A 19,865-nucleotide genomic window follows, 5' to 3' on the forward strand; every position below is an offset into this window, starting at 1 on the left:
CCAATGAATATAATTCACATTATAAGCACTCTATGTTTGCACCTCTCCCTGATTTCCTTGCAAATTTATCGTTTACACCCTCACCTCTAGTTGGTGGCTATAAATACCCCTCCCCCTTTTCCCCTTGGTCCAAGGGGGCAGCACGGTAGCATTGTGGATAGCACAATTGCTTCACAGCTCCAGGGTCGATTCTGGCTTGGGGCACTGTCTGTGTGGAGTCTGCACATCCTCCCAGTGTGTGCGTGGGTTTCCTCCGGGTGCTCCGGTTTCCTTCCACAGTCCAAAGATGTGCAGGTTAGGTGGATTGGCCATGATAAATTGCCCTTAGTGTCCAAAACTGCCCTTAGTGTTGGGTGGGGTTACTAGGTTATGGGGATAGGGTGGAGGTGTGGACCTTGGATAGGGTGCTCTTTCCAAGAGCCAGTGCAGACTTGATGGGCCGAATGGCCTCCTTCTGCACTGTAAATTCTATGATAATCTATGATATTTAACACCCAATCCTGCCCTCCCTTGAGCCAGGTCTCTGTTATAGTCACAGAATCATATTTCCACATGTCAATCTGTACCTGCAGCATACCAATCTTATTTGGCACACAAGCACTGCAGCTGCGAGTTCGACTTTATTATCTCCTGCCTTACTCTGACCCCCCACCTATTGGTCTACTACTCTCTATTCTTGCGCTGTCGATCTCTCCCGGTATTTTGTACATGGTGGTATCCCTCTCCGGTATTATCTCCCGGTTCCCACACCACTGCCCTGGGGTGGGAGCTTGCTGCGGGCAGATTGGCTGTTGCTGTCCCCAACGGTGGCGATGACACTTCAACAATGCGCTTCGGCGCCCGGGAAGGACTCGACATATAAGCGTCCAGCAAGTTAGACATTTCTGATTTCCAGCACCCGCAGTATATATTTTTTTTTCTCCTCTCACCCCCTCGGCAGGAAAATATTGCTGCCTTGCTGCAATCTTCCGCCGTCGCCGCTCGCCGGACTGCACCTCCCGTCAGACCCCGGGCGGGAGCCGGAGCGCGCGGGCGCGCAAGCTGATTGGCCGGCTGCGCGGCGCGTGCCGAGTTCAAACTGCACTGAAGGGGAGGGACGGTTGGAAGCGCGAGGCAGTGAGGAGTCCGGGCGAGTGAGTGTGTGTGTGGTAGCGACCGCAGTCACATCATCGTGCCTCAAACAGGTAAAGAGAAGTTGGAGGAATTCATACCTAGAGGAGGGGGATAAAAGTGTTTATTCCTTTTGTGGGGTGTGTGTGGGTCCCGATTTGTCGGTCAGCTTGGCCGAAAGCGGCGGTCGCGGCTCTCACCCATTGGCTTTTGAGGCGGACCGGGGTTTTTAATACCGCACGGCGGAGTCGCCATGGGAACCGGCTGCCGTGGGGAGGCATGGGCCCGCGCGCATCGGCAACCCACTCGCCCCCACTGTTACTTTAGACATAGACAGCTTGCAATCTACAAGGATCCAGCGTTGGCCCGGTGTGGCGTCCTCTGCAAATGCCGACAGCGGTGGCCCGTCTAATCAATTTGTAGGAGTGGGTGGGTGAGCGCTAATGACAAGCTGTCAGTCTGCATTCGCTGTTGGCAGGCGAGAGGAGACCTGGCGGGGTCACCGGATTTATTTGCAAACTGTCGCCGGAATGGTGTCACATCAAACTGCATTGCGGATTATCGGAGGAACTGAGTCAGGAGCAAAACAAGGCAATCTATCTTCTCCCGTCCCCCCGCAATATATGCTCAGCCCACAAATAAATGCCCATTCGGACCACTGATACAAATGTAATGTTATCTATTGCCCTACTTCGCTGGGTGTGTATCTGTCCGTACGTTTTTGGAACTGCATTATTCTGCTTGGATGTCCTCCACAATATAAAAAAGGGTGCCTTCAGCTGAATGTGCAAATGTACCTTTTAGAAATGACAATTTTGTTTTCTTTGAAAGAGGATTGCACCAACTATCCCTTTTAGCATATTTGCTGACCCCCCCCCCCCCCCCTTGTGTGAGGAGCCCATGGACATCAATGTCATGAGATTGACAACAATATTCATTATTCGTTGCTTCCACTTACTATGACCCCTTAAACACAAACCTGCTATCCCTGATAGCCTTGTCCTCGAAACAACAGCAGCCTGACATTGAGTCATACTTGCTGAATTTTATCTTGCAGCCGATGTCCCAGACTTCTCCATTGCCATCCCTGCTTATGTCCTGAACCACCAGCAGGACAGATGCAGCAGTGATGGCACTGTGGTATAGAGACTGGAAGGAATGGCCCTGGGACTCCTCAACATTGAAACCGGGCACCTTGATGTTTCATGACATTGGACAAGCAAGGAAACCTGCTGATTACGACCTACTACCCTTCTCCAGTTGATGAATCATCCCACCCTATGGTGGACACTGTTTGGAAAAAGCACTGAGGGTAACAAGACCACAGAATATACTGTGCATGTTTGTCATCACGGCCCATCGCCTATAGAGTAGGTTGGTAGTGTCACTCCTGATTGAGTTTGCCAAATACTGAAGGATGTCTATGCCTGAATGGGCCTCTGATAGGTGATGAGAGAATCAACACAAGGGAAAGACTTCAACTTCTGCTTCATAATCTATTTGTTTTTGATGTATCTGTCCATGACATTATTGGTAGAGTGATCACCAGTCTTTGTGGAATCATAGAACAGAGGCCATTTCATTGACCTGTGATAGAAGATGTTGTTGATCGTGAACATAGAATTTATAGTGCAGAATTTATAGGCCCATCGAGTCTGCACTGGCCCTTGGAAAGAGCATTCCACTTAAGCCCCACAGCTCCACCCTATCCCTGTAACCCTACCTAACCTTTTTGGACACTGAGGGCAATTTAGCATTGCCAATCCACCTACGGTGCACATCTTTGGACTGTGGGAAGCAACCAGAGGAAATCCACGCAGACACTGAGAACGTGCAGACTCTGCACAGATAGTGACCCAAGCTGGGAATCGAACCTGGGACCCTGGTGCTGTGAAGCAACTGTGCTAACCACTGTGCTACCCTGCTTCCCTTAAACAATAACTTAACAATAACTGGCTCACTGATACTCTGTTTCGATTCTGCTAGGACTGTTCGGCTCCAGACTTCATTACGGTATATCAAACATGGACAAAACTGTTCCGTTCAGGGCTTGAAATGAGTGACTGATTTTGGCATCATGGCAACATTTGATTAATAATAATCTTTATTATTGTCACAAGCAGGCTTACATTAACACTGCAATGAAGTTACTGTTAAAATCCCCTAGTCACTTTCGGGTGTACTGAGGGAGAATTCAGAATGTCCAATTTACCTAACCAGCATGCCTTTCAGGACTTGTAGGAGGAAACTGAAGCACCCAGAGGAAACCCACGCAGACACTGGGTGAACGTGTAGACTCCGCACAGACAGTGACCTAAGCAGGAATTGAACCTGGGACCCTGGCGCTGTGAAGCTACTGTGCTGCCCAAAGTGTGGCATCAAGCAGCCCTGGTAAAACGGGAGTCAGTGGGTGTATGGGGGAAAGAAACTCTTCTCTGGTTGGCGTCCTACTTAGCACAAAGGAAGAAGGTTGTTGGAGACTAATCACTTCCGTCTCAGGACATTTCCTCCAGAACTCCAGGAGTCTGCCCAACTATTTTCAGCTGCTTCAACAATAAGGTCAGAGTGGGGATGCTCGCTAATGTTCGCACACTGTTCATTGCCATTTACAACTCTTAAATTAATGAGGCAGTCCATACCCACTTGTTGGTCAATATTCAGTCTGAGGCTGACAAGTGATTCTATTATTCTAAATGGCAAGTAGGCTTATATCACAGTTGTCAGAGAATGACCATCTCCAACAAGAGCGAATCTCTCCCCAACCCCCCTGACATTTAATGGTATTACCATCGCTGAATCCCCTGTCATTGACATCCTGGGGTTACCAGAAACTGAACTGAATCAGTGTGGCTAAAAGAGTGGATCAAAAGGGCAGTACGGTGGTGCAGTGGTTAGCATTGCTGCCTCATGCTCCGAGGTCCCAGGTTCAATCCCGGCTCTGGATCACTGACCGTGTGGAATTTGCACGTTCTCCCCGTGTTTGCGTGGGTTTCACCCCCAGAACCTAAAGATGTGCAGGGTAGGTGGATTTGCCATGCTAAATTGTCCTTTAATTGGAAAAAGTGAATTGGGTTCTTTAAATTTTATATAAAAAGAGTGGATCAGAGGCTGGGAATTTTGCAGAGTAACTTAACCTCTTGACTCCCCAAAATCTGTCCACAAGGCACAAGTCAGAAGTGTGATGGAATACGCTCCACTTGCCTGGATGAGTGCAGCTCCAACAATACTCGAGGAGCCCGACACCATCTAGGACAAACACCCATTTGATTGGCATCCCATCCATCACCTTAAACATTTAATCCTTCCATCAGTGGCAGCAGTGTGTACCATCTATAAGACTGTAGCAACTCACCAAGGCTCCTTCGACAGAACTTTCCAAACCATGTCATTTAGATGGGCAAAGGCAACATGTATGCTAACACTGTTGTGTTTGGTCCTTTGTAGTTCACGAAGGAACTCAAACACTTCGACTTATCCAAACCAGAATCCTTTATTGAGTCTTGTGTGGCAAGATAGCAATCTGATACAGAGCACGTTCTCATGGAGTCTGCTTATTACTTCTCTGGAACTTGCACCCAGCACTGACCATTCACATGCACGCCTTATTACCCTCCTAATCTAGCTGAGTCACAGGTCACATGATCTTGGTCTAGCGACTGCATGGTGTCTGTACCGCCACCTGCTGGTTGGAGGTCGTACACCATCCAATGATGATATAGCCCAGAGGCATGTCACCACAAACACCACCACTAGGAAGTTCTCCTTCAAATCATGCGCTATCCTGACTTGGAACTATCTTGCCATTCCTTCACTATTACTGGGGCAATATCCTGGAACCCCCTTAACAACAGTGTGCCCACACCACATGGATGTGCGCCCACACCACATAGACTGCAGAGGTTCGAGAAAGTGGCTCGACACCACCTTCTCGAGGCCAGGTAGGGACGGGTAATAATGCTGGTCTTGCCATCGGTGCTTACATCGCAAGGGTGAACAAATAAATTGATGAATTTTGGCAAGTTTGTTTGCAAAATCTTTAAGATAAACTGTAGAGGGTCCGATTTCCTGGCATCTGCAATGTGCAATGTAAATTTAACATACAGTGGCTCAAGCTTTCTTGTATGGATGTTTTTTTAAATATCAAGCATATCTAATTCAGAGAAGGCCTGGAATTATAATCTCTTTTAAAAAGGCTTTTGTTCTCTCCTGAGACATCGGTGCTGCAGAGATTCACATTTTAGCTTCAGCACTGATCCTTTTGGCAGAGTTTCACATTTTACATAGAATTAGATCTGATGTCCTGTAAATCTAGCAGTTTATAATTTCTTGTAAATTTGTGGTAGGTCTTGGATAATTCAGAACACGGCCCCCACTTTTGTTTTAGATTGTACAGTATGTATTCACAGTTCATCTGTTATATTTCACATTGCTTTGAGTTCACATTGATTGCGGTAGAATTGTGGTGGGTTCAAAGTTGGCTTTCTAAACTTGCATTAAAATTCTCGATCCACTTTCACATTTTTAGAATTAAAAAAAAAAAAAATAATTTTTATTGAAATTTTTGAAAAATGTATAACAACAAAACAATAATAATAACAATAATAAACCCCCCCCCCCCCGTACCCGTAACAACACATAACGAGCCCCCCAAACCCGATGAACAACAAAATAAATTAGATTTAACATAAACAATACCCCCTGAACCCCTTCTCCCCCCTGGGTTGCTGCTGCTGCTGACCTAGTTCCCTATCGTTGTGCCAGAAAGTTGAGGAAAGGCTGCCACCTCCTAAAGAACCCTTTTACCGACCCCCTCAGGGCGAATTTGACCTTCTCCAGCTTAATGAATCCTGCCATGTCATTGATCCAGGTCTCCACGCTTGGGGGTCTCGCAACTTTCCATTGCAACAAGATCCTCCGCCGGGCTACTAGGGACGCAAAGGCCAAAACACCGGCCTCTTTCGCCTCCTGCACTCCCGGCTCCACCCCAACCCCAAATATCGTGAGTCCCCAGCCTGGCTTGACCCTGGACCCTACCACCCTCGACACCGTTCTCGCCACCCCCTGCCAGAATTCCCCCAGTGCCGGGCATAGAACATAGAACAGTACAGCACAGAACAGGCCCTTCAGCCCTCAATGTTGTGCCGAGCCATGATCACCCTACTCAAACCCACATATCCACCCTATACCCGTAACCCAACAACCCCCCCCTTAACCTTACTTTTATTAGCACACTACGGGCAATTTAGCATGGCCAATCCACCTAACCCGCACATCTTTGGACTGTGGGAGGAAACCGGAGCACCCGGAGGAAACCCACGCACACAGGGGGAGGACGTGCAGACTCCACACAGACAGTGACCCAGCCGGGAATCGAACCTGGGACCCTGGAGCTGTGAAGCATTTATGCTAACCACCATGCTACCCTGCTGCCCAAAACATATGGGCATGGTTCGCTGGGCTCCCCGAACACCTAATGCACCTGTCCTCGCCCCCAAAAAACCTGCTCATCCTCGTCCCGGACATATGAGCCCTGTGCAGTACCTTGAACTGGATGAGGCTAAGCCTCGCACATGAGGAGGAGGAGGAGTTCACCCTCTCCAGGGCGTTCGCCCATGTCCCCTCCTCAATCTGCTCCCCCAGCTCCACTTCCCACTTAGCCTTCAGCTCCTCTACCGACGCCTCCTCCACCTCCTGCATCACCTGGTAGATGTCAGACACCTTCACATCCCTGACCCACACCCCCGAAAGCACCCTATCCCTTACCCCCCACTGGGGCAGCAAAGGGAACCCCTCCACCTGTCGTCTAGCAAACGCCTTGACTTGAAGGTACCTGAACATATTCCCCAGGGGGAGCTCAAACTTCTCCTCCAGCTCACACAGGCTCGCAAACCTCCCGTCAATGAACAGGTCTCCCAACTTCCGTATGTCCGCCCTGTGCCACCCCAGGAACCCGCCATCAATGTTCCCTGGGACAAACCGGTGGTTCCCCAGCAGCGGGGCCTCCACCGAGCCCCCCACTTCCCCACTGTGTTGCCTCCACTGCCCCCAAATCTTGAGGGTAGCCGCCACCACTGGGCTCGTAGTGTACCTCGTTGGAGGGAGCGGCAACAGCGCCGTTACCAGTGCCTTCAGGCTCGTGCCTCCACAGGACACCATCTCCATCCGTTTCCATGCTGCCCCCTCCCCATCCATTACCCACTTGCGTACCACCGAGACAGTAGCCGCTCAATAGTACCCAGAGAGGTTGGGCAGCGCCAGCACCCCTCTATCCCTGCCCCACTCAAAAAGACCCTCCTCACCCTCGGAGTCCCGTGCGCCCAAACAAATCCCGTGATGCTGCTGTTCACCCTCCTAAAAACGGCCCTCGTAATAAGAATGGGGAGGCACTGAAACGAAAACAAAAACCTCGGGAGACCATCATTTTAACGGACTGTACTCTACCCGCCAACGACAGCGGCACCATGTCCCACCTTTTAAACACCTGCTCCACCAACCTAGTAAAATTAAGCTTATGCAAAGTCCCCCAACTCCTAGCCACCTGAACCCCCAGGTACCTAAAACTCCTCACTGCCCTTTTTAGCGGGAGCCTACCAATCCCCTCCTCCTGATCACCCGGGTGTACAACAAACAGCTCGCTCTTGCCCAGGTTCAACTTATAGCCCGAGAAACTCCCAAACTCAGCAAGAATCTCCATCACCTCTGGCATTCCCCCCACCGGGTCTGCTACATACATCAACAAGTCATCTGCATAAAGTGACACTCGGTGCTCCTCCCCACCCCGCACCAGCCCCCTCCACCTCCCCGACTCCCTTAGCGCCATGGCCAGAGGCTCAATTGCCAACGCAAAAAGCAAGGGGGACAGGGGGCACACCTGCCTCGTCCCATGGTAGAGCCTGAAGTACTTGGACCTCCTCCCATTTGTCGCTACACTCGCCATCGGCGCCTCGTACAGCAACCTCACCCATTTAATAAACCCCTCCCCAAACCCGAACCTCTCTTAACACCTCCCACAAGTACCCCCACTCAACCCTATCAAAGACCTCCGCATCTAATGCCACCACAATCTCCGCCTCTCCAGCCGCCGGCATCATTATCACATTTAGCAGCCTTCGCACGTTAGTGTTCAGCTGCCTCCCCTTCACAAAACCCGTCTGATCTTCATGTATCACCCCCGGCACACAGTCCTCTATTCTAGTGGCCAAGATCTTCGCCAGCAACTTGGCGTCCACGTTCAACAGTGAAATTGGCCTATATGATCCACACTGCAGGGGGTCCTTATCTCGCTTCAGGATCAGGGAAATCAGCGCCCGTGACATCGTCGGGGGCAAAACCCCCCCCCCTCCCATGCCTCGTTAAAGGTCCGAACCAGCAGGGGGCCCAACAGGTCCGCATATTTTTTATAAAATTCAACCGGGAACCCATCCGGTCCCGGAGCCTTCCCCGACTGCATGTGGCCAATCCCTCTAACCAGCTCCTCCAACTCGATCGGTGCCCCCAGTCCCTCCACCTGCTCCTCCTGCACCCTTGGAAATCGCAGCCTATACAAAAAGCTCTCCATTCCCCCCCACCCACCACCGGCGGCTCCGACCGGTACAGTTCCCTGTAGAAGTCCCTGAAGACCCCATTGACCTCTACCCCCTTCCGCATCACATTCCCACCCCTATCCTTCACTCCACCAATCTCCCTAGCAGCGTCCCGCTTGCGGAGGTGATGGGCCAGCATCCTGCTCGCCTTCTCTCCATATTCATAGACCGCTCCCTGCGCCTTCCTCCACTGTGTCTCCGCCTTTCTGGTGGTCAGTAAATCAAACTTAGCCTGCAGGCTACGCCGCTCCCCCAACAATCCCTCCTCCGGGGCCTCCGCATACCTCCTATCTACACTCAGCAGCTCCCCCACCAGTCTCTCCCTCTCCCTCCTCTCCCCCCTCTCCTTATGGGCTCGGATGGAAATCAGCTCCCCCCTAATCACTGCCTTCAGAGTCTCCCACACCATCCCCACCCGGACCTCCCCAGTATTATTGGCCTCGAGGTACCTCTCAATACATCCCCGGACCCTCCTACACACCTCCTCATCAGTCAACCACCCCACGTCCAGGCGCCAAAGCTGGCATTGGTCCCGCACCTCCCCCATCTCCAGATCCACCCAATGTGGAGCATGGTCCGAAATCGCTATAGCCCAATATTCGGCATCCTCCACCCTCGGGACCAGCCCCCTACTCGGGACAAAAAAATCAATACGGGAATAAACCCTGTGCACGTGGGAGAAAAAAAGAGTACTCCCGAGCCCTCGGCCTCCCAAACCTCCAGGGATCCACCTCTCCCATCTGGTCCATAAACCCCCTCAACACCTTGGCCGCCACCGGCCTCCTGCCCGTCCTAGAACTAGAGCGATCCAGTGGGGGATCCAGCACTGTATTGAAGTCCCCCCCCCGCCATGATAAGGCCCCCCCGCCTCCAGGTCAGGAATGCGGCCCAACATACGCCTCATGAAACCAGCATCATCCCAATTTGGGGCATATACATTTACCAACACCACCCTCTCCCCCTGCAGCTTACCGCTCACCATCACATATCTGCCACCACTATCAGCCACCACCTGAGACGCCTCAAACGCCACCCTCTTCCCCACCAGGATCGCCACCCCCCTGGTTCTTCGCGTCGAGCCCTGAATTGAAAACTTGCCCCACCCACCCCTTCCTCAGACGAACCTGGTCCGCCACCTTTGGGTGAGTCTCCTGAAGCATGGCCACGTCAGCCTTCAGCCCCTTCAGATGCGAAAACACCCGGGCCCGCTTAACCGGCCCATTCAACCCCCTCACGTTCCACGTGATCAACCGGATCAGGCCCCCCCCCCCCCCCCCCCGTACCAGCTCCTCCCTGGCCAATCCAGCAGCAACCCGCTCTCTCTCTCTCTCTCTCTCTCTCTCTCTCTCTCTCTCTCTCTCTCTCCCTCTCCCTCTCTCTCTCCTCTCTCTCTCTCTCTCTCTCTCTCTCTCTCTCTCTCTCTCTCTCTCTCTCTCTCTCTCTCTCTCTCTCTCTCTCTCTCTCTCCTCTTCCCCCCCCCCCCCCCCCCCCCCCCCCCCCGGCAGCAGCTCCTTGGCACCGCTCCAGCGTGAGGAAAACGGAACTGATATCCACGCCCCTTGCCTCCAGCTCTCCCCCCCCCCCCCCTCGTCCCAGAGGAAAGCCCGCACTTTCACACTGCCCCACCCCACCCCCTCAACGCAGCTCCCAAATAGCAGTCCCAAACCGTCCACCAACCCCGTACAAAAAAACAGACCCCCAACACCCCCCCCTTAAAACACAAAACCATAACCAACACCATCTGAAAGCAGAGGAAAAAAGAAAACCCCCCAGAATAGCCAGCAACAGCATAAACAGTGATACAAAAACCCCCACAGTCCCCAATCCCTAGTTCGAGTCCAACTTTTCAGCCTGCACAAAGTCCCACGCCTCCTCCGGGGACTCAAAGTAGTGATACCGGTCCTTGTAGGTGACCCACAAGCACGCAGGCGGCAGCATGCCGAATTTCACCTGCTTGCTGTGGAGCACCGCCTTCGTCCGGTTGAACCCGGCCCTCCGTTTAGCCACCTCCGCGCTCCAGTCCTGGTAGATGCGCACTACCGAATTCTCCCACTTGCTGCTCCTCACCTTCTTGGCCCATCACAGCACACACTCCTGATCACTGAACCGCACCAGCACCGCCCGCGGGGGTTCATTCGCCTTAGGCCTCCTGGCCAGTACTCTGTGGGCCCCCTCCAGCTCCAGGGGCAGATGGAAAGATCCTGCCCCCACCAGCGAGTTCAGCATCACGGCCACATACGCCGGCAGGTCCGACCCCTCCAGCCCCTCCGCGAGGCCCAGGATCCGCAAGTTCCTCCTCCTTGACCGAAACTCCATCTCCTCAAAACGACCTTGCCACTTTTTGTGGAGCGCCTCGTGCATATCCACCTTCCCCATGAGGGCCGAGACCTCATCCTCGCGCTCAGAGGCCTACTGCTGCAACTCAAGGATCGCTGCACCCTGGGTTGTCTGGGTCTCCAGCAGCTTACTTGTAGTAACTTTCAAAGAGTCCAGCAACTCCACTTTCAGCTCCATAAAGTAGCGCAGAAGGACCGCCTGCTGCTCCTGCGCCCACTGCCTCCACTCCTCGGGGGCTCCACCGGCCGCCATTTTGTCCACCTTCCCCCGCTTTTCCAGGGGAGCTGCTGCCGTTTTTTTCCTCGCCCCACTCCGGGTCAGCACCATAAATCCCGGGGGGTATTACTCCGGACCCCTTCACACACCGGGAATCGTTGAATCAGCGCCGTTTGGGGCCCTTAAAAGAGCCCACAAGTCCTACGAAAGCAGGAGCTGCCGAACGTGCGGCTTAGCTCCGCATTGCCGCCACCGGAAGTCCCCATTTTTAGAATTATTAAAGAGCTATCTGTCTATTTAACGAAGATTGTATTTTGGAGCATATTTAGCAATGATTTATGCTTGTTTAAAATCATAGTCTGTCATCCTCTAATTTTTGGCAGTACAAATTACTGCTGCCTTAAACTGTTTAATTTATGTTCAATGCTCAAGATAACTGCAATGCAGGAACCTTTTTTGTGTCATGAAACGGTCCACTTGTGCCCCTTTATTTTGTCAGTGGAGATGTACCTGCCTTTAGAAGCACTTCGGACTGTCTAAATAAGTGAATTTTATCTGTACGACGAGATAAATGTAATTCTAATTGCCCTTTCTGGTTGTTGGTCTGATTAATTCATGTTTTGCCTCTGACCTGCACAGATCTTTCCCAGTTCACTATAATAAAAAGACAGCCTCCCCAATGCTGATTATAAAAAGTTACGAAGAGCTGTGACTAACGTTTAATTTCACCGTGTTAATTTTCAATATTTTGATGGTGTAGGTGATTGTTGAGGTTTTGGTTTAGAGTTTGTTGGATGTAATTGTCAAGCGAGTCCAATTAACATAAATGGATCATTAACCCTATGAGTGCTTCCAAAAGTTTATTTTGTGCATGAAATAAAATAAAAAATACTGGATATTCATTGATTCAGCATCCATAAAGGGAAGCAACAGGTTTTTGGGGGTAAGGGAAGCGGGAAAACGGGAAGTACACTGGAGGGTGGAGAGAGCAGAAATTACATCTGTTCCAAAAATACATTCATGTGTTAACTAATCTACTGGGCAGTTTATAAGATCTCATATTGAAAGGACAACAGAATATGGAACTAGATGGGAGTGTTGAGATGGAGCATGCACACAAAAATGAATGAAGCAAAACAATCTAATGTGCATCAAATAAGTTAAACAGACTGTCACTGAAACACAGTGGATCTGCTAAAAACAGATGACAAGAACAGGCCTGCACTTTGGGTCTGGAGCCTGGCTGATGCTGTGATATGATAGTCTTGTGATTTAGCTATAGAAATCTCTGGTTACACCACAGCTGGAATACTGCAAGCAGCTCTGGGCACCAAACGCTTAGAAGGATGTACTGTGTTGGCTTGGAGGGAGTGTAGTGTAGTTTTACTAGAATAATACTTGGACTCAAGAGGAGATATGAAATAAACTAGGCTTGTATTCCATGAAATTTAGATAAAACGTTGACCAAATTAACCCTTAGATAAGATGTTAAGGGGAGCAGATTTGTTTATTCTCATCTACCTAATTTCTGTTTGTAAGAAGTTGAGGATGAGGTGGGGGCTTTGTCTAAAAATGAGGGCCAGATCTTTTACAAGTGCTGCTTGCAAAAGTTTATGGAAGTTTGGAACTCTATTCCCCAAATGACAATTAATGTTAGATTAATTATTAATTGTAAATCTGACATTGTTAGATTTTGTTAGCCAAAGGTATTAAGGGATGTGGGGGGGGGGGGGGAAAGCAGGTTGCAGATCACCTATGATCGGGGCTGGTTTATGAATGGGCTGGTTTAGCTGAGTGGGCTAGACAACTGGTTTGTAATGCAGAACAAGGCCAGCAGCGCGGATTCAATTCCCATACCAGTTACCTAGACAGAAGCCGGAATGTGGAGACTAAGGGCTTTTCGCAGTAACTTCATACTTGTGACAACAAAACAATATTATCTCATTTAAGTGGCCGAAATGCTCAAGGCTTCAATAATTTGTATCTTCAATGTTCCCTTGCAACTCTGTCAACTCCAGTCTGTGAAGGACAGATGTCTTGATGTTTAGGCCAGAGACCTTTTCGTAAGAACACAGTGTAAGAAGTGAATTGTTTTTTTCTTAGGCTGTTAAGTGATTGTTTAGCATAGTGATGGAGAGCTAGGCTAGTGAGTGGGCCAAACAAGTGGCCCTCTTCACTCAGTGGGCTGCGAGATTGAAATAGGCATATAGACCTAACGGCGACCCCATGGATAAAATTAAATACATTTATTACGCGCTGAATATTTCATAACTAGTTACAGAAAATGAATCATTCCATCTATTTATAGAACTGTCATCCATTTTAATGGATAAAAATGAAAAAAATATTGCACTTGTATACCTAGAATTTGCAGACCATTACAATTGAACCATAGCAGCACTATGGATACTGAGCCCTCACAATCAATGTTGTGTGCAATCGGCATGCACCTCACTTCACGTATCCTTGCTTTACGTGCATACCACTTTTAAGATAGGGAAAAATACTTCACTGATGGAAACCAGTGGAATCTGGCAACCCTGCATGTGGTCAACAGTCAAAATGCACTCAGAACCCTGATAGGCCGCAGATTGCTGCCCACTGGTTTAGCAAGATGTAAGAATAGTAAGGCAAAATCTTTTAAAATGAACTGTTGTGATGTCCCATTAAAACATCAGTTGGATGTGTTCCTGCGCATACATATATTTCTTGACAATTATCAAAATTAATTTCCTGTCCATACAAGACAATTGTCAAACTTGGATGATGTATCCATTTGTGATGGAGGAGCGTTGCGTGGGATAATTAATCTTTCCATGTGGTGCTAATTTATTAAAGGAGATGATCCTACTCACAAACCTTTAACTATAAAGGGCAGCACGGTAGCATGGTGGTTAGCATAAATGCTTCACAGCTCCAGGGTCCCAGGTTCAATTCCCGGCTGGGTCACTCTCTGTGCGGAGTCTGCACGTCCTCCCCGTGTGTGCGTGGGTTTCCTCCGGGTGCTCCGGTTTCCTCCCACAGTCCAAAGATGTGCGGGTTAGGTGGATTGGCCATGCTAAATTGCCCATAGTGTCCTAAAAAAGTAAGGTTAAGGGGGGGGGGGGGGGTTGTTGGGTTACGGGTATAGGATGGATACGTGGGTTTGAGTAGGGTGATCATTGCTCGGCTCAACATCGAGGGCCGAAGGGCCTGTTCTGTGCTGTACTGTTCTATGTTCTAACTATACCTGAATTATTTGAATTACCGGAGGCATTTAACCAATGGGTTACTTTTGTAGCAGTAGATTGTAATTGCCACTCCTTTCTCTTAGATGGGCTGTGTTTTATGGACAGGTCCAATTCTTGGATGTTTACAGGAGGCTATTAACAATGGAATTTTTCGAACAGAAAATGGGCGCGATCCTACTGCCACGATGCACCAGAATTGCAGCTCGCCACAGTGCAGCATGGCCATGGAAAGCCGGGAGACCCTGCTCCGGGATCTACCCGGCTCGCAGCGCCTCGCGAGACATTGCAAGGTGAATAGTTCCCATAATGGGCGGGATCACTTTTTGGCAAATCTGCATATTAGAGCGAGGCAGTAAGCCATACTCTAGCGTGCAGATTCCCGAGGTACCTTGGGCTTTGGGATTCAACCCCTTCACCTCTGTGAAGTTGGGCGGGTGCTGTTTGGTACTGGTCCCCACATGCTGAGGGATGCACTCAAGCTTGGGGCAGCTGCCACCAAGGTGCAATGGGGAAAGACCACTGTGTAAGGTATTCCAACAAATGTACACCGAGGAGTGGGTAACAATGTAAAACCCCTCGGTATGGGTCATTAACACTCCAATGTATAAAAGAAACATGACAATGTAAATATTTAAGAAAAAATTGTAACGTAAAGAGGGATATGTGTGTAATGTCATCCCAATTGAATGTCAAGGGAATGTGTAACTTTGATGGAAATGTACAGTCAAGACAATTTGAAATGTTCTGTAATGTTTGTTATAGATTTTATGAATAAAGTATTTTTTTTGAGAGAGAAAACGGTGCCCACAAACGGGGACCAGACGGAATGGCACTCGTGGGGGTCGCAAAGGGAATCAGAGATCCCCAGCTGCATGGCCTTGAGCAGAGTGATATTCTGGCAGTGCCAGTCTCCCATATTTCATTCTGGCTGGGCAATGAGGTCGAGGGTTGTTTTGAAGGCCTCGGAGATCGGGACGTCATTTAAAAATGTCATCCTGATCTCTCGCTACAATGGGGAACTCCGAACTATTGTTTTAAAAAAAAAAGGGGGTGATATATAGCCTCGGCTGCGCATTTCCCGTTCGGGTTCCTTATTCAAAGCGAGTTGTGTTGAATAGTCATGTGTTTCTTGGCATTGCGAGTGCTGGGAAGTACGTGACTATATGCGCTCGCTAGGGGACTTTGCTCGCTTTTGGGAAGTTCGTGCCCAATGGTTCCAGGCACACAATTAACATGCAGTCTACAGAAACTATTGGTTTAAAGTTGCTAACCTGCCAATTTTTTAAAAAGTAAACCGTCTTCCTTCTATTGTGTAAATTTGTTTAATGGTACATTGGCCATTCATTCTTATTTGAATGTTGCTTTTGTGATGATTTGTTTAAAGCAAATAACCTAGTATTTAAGCAGCTGGAAATGGTGTAAATCTGGGCAAAATTCATTTTCTGAAGGTAAAATCAATGGAGCAGTAATTTCTTCAGAAAGACAAAGTGGGCTGCCTTGGAGTTTGTGCAAATGGTTGCTGTGACAACAATGTGACCTGGCCCTGTGTTTTATGTAAATCCAAACCCAAAAGTGCTGGGAGTTTTAAACTATACACAAGAAGCTCTGTTTGGTAGCAGTACTGACGTTTAAATGCATCTGTGGAGTTATTCTTCATAGTCCAGTATGTTGATGCTCATTTGGAATTTATGGTGTCTGCTGTGCACTAGAAAAAGTATAGGGTTGCTGAAAGTGAAGTAGTTTGAGATTGAATAATACATGTGTGTCTGCAGTTAGATATTTGTTTTCTGGAACAGTAGCAGTGAACATGCAGAAGAACTCCAGAAGCCTGCAGTCCAATATTATCTTTCTAATTGTATAGAATTTGAACTGCACAAATCTGTTTTAGGCCCATGAGCATCAATTATGTTGCTCACATTGTTATAACAGAACAATTTATAAATATAGCTTTAGCTTGGATAGTGTGTGGGGCATAGATGGAACCTGTGAGTTGCTTATTTTTAGACTGGCTGCTCAACTGTAGTCTGTGCATGTCAATGTTTTGTATTCAACTGAGTCATGCAGTGACAGCATCAAGAAGTTTCTCCAACAACTAAGTACTTTTGATGAGCTTTGGTACTGCTTGTTCTGAAGCATTTACATGTATTGAACAGGATTTATTCATCCAGCTATAGTCCTGTACTGCACTACCATTGTGTAAGGGCAAGTTTAATTTCTCAAATTTTTGCTTTCTTTCTTCGAAGTATACTTTTTCTGACTAGGCAGGCAACACTTGAATAATGCATGATTGGTCTGTTGAGACCTAATTGCTATTGACATCAAGAAAACTACTGGTGTAAAAAAATTTAAATTAGCATTATTGAAACAATGCCATCTAGTTCTCTGGCACTGCAGTCCGTTAATCATTCATATTGATTTTATATTAAAAATATAAGATGGCTTCATTAGGTTGCACCAGTAATATTTTTCAATAAGCTGCCATGTTTTGTGCCCGTGCTTTAAACTGAGTATTAACCACATTTTCTGTTCATTCGATGTTTGGCCTGTCTGGCCAAAAAAAAGAGATTATTAGTCTGCATTTACAATTAATGGTTGACTATAACTCTTGTAGTTAATTAGTTAGTTTAGGAAGTGAAAATATTCTTTCCTTTAAATTATATCTGTGATATAAAAGGTTACTTTTAAAAGATGACTTGACCGTGGGTCATATTTATTGACTGCAGTTGAGTTGATTTTGATGTGTTAGAATCATAGAATCCCTAAGGTGAAGGAGGCCATTCAGCCCATCAAGTCTGCACATTAGCACTCTACCCATATCCACCTCGCCTTAGCCCCAGAACCCTGTAACCGAACCTGCACATCCCTGGATACTAAGGGGCAGTTTAGCATAGTCAATCTACCTAACCTGCACAGCTATGAACTGTGGGAGGAAACCTAGCACCCGGACGAAACCCACACAGACACTGGGAGAATGTACAAATTCCATGCAGACAATGACACGAGGCCGGAATTGAACCTAGGTCCCTGGTGCTATGAGGCAGCAGTACTAGCCACTGTGCCGCCATGCTGCCCATGTTGGGAGTACCAAAAGTTTCTGTTGAGATCCCTGAAGGTGTAAATTTCATAATTTTGATCCCTGAAGGTGTAAATTTCATAATTTTAAAGGGCGATTGTGCTAGGTGGATTATTTTCCATACCTTGCTTCCTCTACACTATTCAGGGGCACAGTGGTTAGCACTGTTGCTTCACAACACCAGGGACCCGGTTTCGATTCCTGGCTTGGGCCACAGTTTGTGTGGAGTCCCCATGTCTGCGTGGGTTTCCTCCAGGTGTTCCGGTTTCCTCCCACAAGTCTTGAAAGACGTGCTGTTGGGTAAATTGGACATTTTTGAATTCTCCCTCTGTGTACCCAAACAGCTGAATTCTCCCTCTGTACCCGAACAGGACTCTGGTAATGGTGTTGTCATAGAGAATGCACCAGTTAATAGTAACTGTCAGTTAATTGCCAAGCATTTTGAAATTTAAACCAGGCAGTTTGACTCCAGTCAAGGCATTGCCTTGGGGGATGAGCCTTTGAAAGGCTCACTGATTTTGTTTAGCTGAAACGGCGCAATGTCTATCTGCATAAAACAGGGCCCTGTCTGGCTTCCAGTACACGCAACAGTGCCACACTGTGAGCCCAGCTGATTATCTTAAGTGGGTTGTCAGCATGATTCTTCAGCAAATGTTATCCAGTCATTGAACCCAATGTTGGATGCTGGGTTTGAGTTTGTCAAGCACAGGCCAATTGGGTAAGGTCTGTGCCTTGCCCGTTGTGACAGCAGAAGGAACATACGGTTTGATATGAACCACCAGTCTTTGGGACATACAGCCTACATACTTCATGCTCTCATCACACTAGCACAAATAAGTACTTATTTGTGTATGAAATGTAGTATAAGAGTCCTTCCTGTTTACTTCCTTTGTTCCCATTTCTTTTATTTTATCAATTTGGTCCGTGGACCTATAGTCGGGTATGCCTTTTAAGCAAAAGACTTAAGTGACACAGCTTGCTTGCCAAGACGCTATGTTCCCAGGTTTTGTGTTTGGGAGAGAAGCCAGACTCTTTGGCACCGAGTGGTTCCCAGAACCAGGTTTGGAGGGCATCCGTTTGATTTGGTTAACTGGCAATCGATGAGTTGGCCAGGGATTGTATTCTCCCTGATAATAGTCAGTGATTACTTCCTGTGTGATGCTTTCTGACAGAAATATACAGAAGGGTGAAAGAATCTCCCTTGCTCTCGCGAAAGAAGTACCTGAACTTCAGAAACACCCTTTCCACCACCCTTCCCCGTGTGGTATGTGTATAGTTGTTTACATTTTCTATCTGTTTAATTCTAATACTGTACATCATAATAAAAGGTGACTGTATTTTATTGAGCCCAACCAAGAACCTCGAGTATATAAAATTTAATTTAAACTCTTATGACTCCAGACCAAGTGGGGCTGGAATCAACCGCGCACTAGGACAGGGCATTGTGACCATATAATAGGCAGAATGTCTTTTTGGCTTGAAAACAGCATTTTGTTAATGGCAAAAATTGTTATGCATTATAGCAGTGTGCAACAATTGACTTCACTTGCTCACATTTTTGGGATATCTTGCCCTTCCAAGATGATCTGAGGTAGACTGAGCAGTCTTGGACCAATTCACGAGTTTGCACGATCTACAGCGTGGAATGATCTGATCAAAGTAGCAATTATCCCACAGGATGCCTTTGGTGCACCCTATTTCAGCATCAAGCCTGCATGGTGAACAAATGGCTCGAGGCCCTATTTACAGGGCGCTGATAAGACCAGTCTTGTAGCACATAAAACTTTAAGAATCTCAATGCATATATTGGCCAGCGAAGGTATGTTTGTGATAGACAGTGGTAGAGAACCCCCTGCCAGATTTCGGGGAGCTCATTTGTTCCCATCTCTAATGTGAATTTTTCATTTCAACTCTCCACTCCGCTCTCACACTCAACATCCTAAATGGCATTACCTAATATTTAACTACGTGAGATCACCACCCATGATCCACCCAGTGCAGAGGATACTGGAAGTCTGCAGAGGGATTTGGATAGGTTAAGTGAATGGGCTCGGGTCTGGCAGATGGAATACAATGTTGACAAATGTGAGGTTATCCATTTTGGTAGGAATAACAGCAAATGGGATTATTATTTAAACGATAAAATATTAAAGCATGCCGCTGTTCAGAGAGACTTGGGTGTGCTAGTGCATGAGTCACAGAAGGTTGGTTTACAAGTGCAACAGGTGATTAAGAAGGCAAATGGAATTTTGTCCTTCATTGCTAGAGGGATGGAGTTTAAGACTAGGGAGGTTATGTTGCAATTGTATAAGGTGT

At 48.0% G+C, this 19,865-nt stretch overlaps 1 protein-coding gene across 2 annotated transcripts in view; it reads left to right on the forward strand.

Annotated features, from left to right (window-relative positions):
• The first annotated feature begins 1,085 nt into the window (after positions 1-1,085).
• spdl1 (spindle apparatus coiled-coil protein 1) overlaps positions 1,086-19,865 on the forward strand; it is a 50,850-nt gene continuing 32,070 nt past the window's right edge. For both annotated transcript variants that reach the window (XM_038812351.1, XM_038812352.1), the window contains exon 1: positions 1,086-1,184. The gene's annotated coding sequence lies outside the window, so the exon portion shown is untranslated. The remainder of the gene's footprint in view (positions 1,185-19,865) is intronic.

Source organism: Scyliorhinus canicula, chromosome 11 (assembly GCF_902713615.1).
Source record: "Scyliorhinus canicula chromosome 11, sScyCan1.1, whole genome shotgun sequence".
Classification (NCBI taxonomy): Eukaryota; Metazoa; Chordata; class Chondrichthyes; order Carcharhiniformes; family Scyliorhinidae; genus Scyliorhinus; species Scyliorhinus canicula.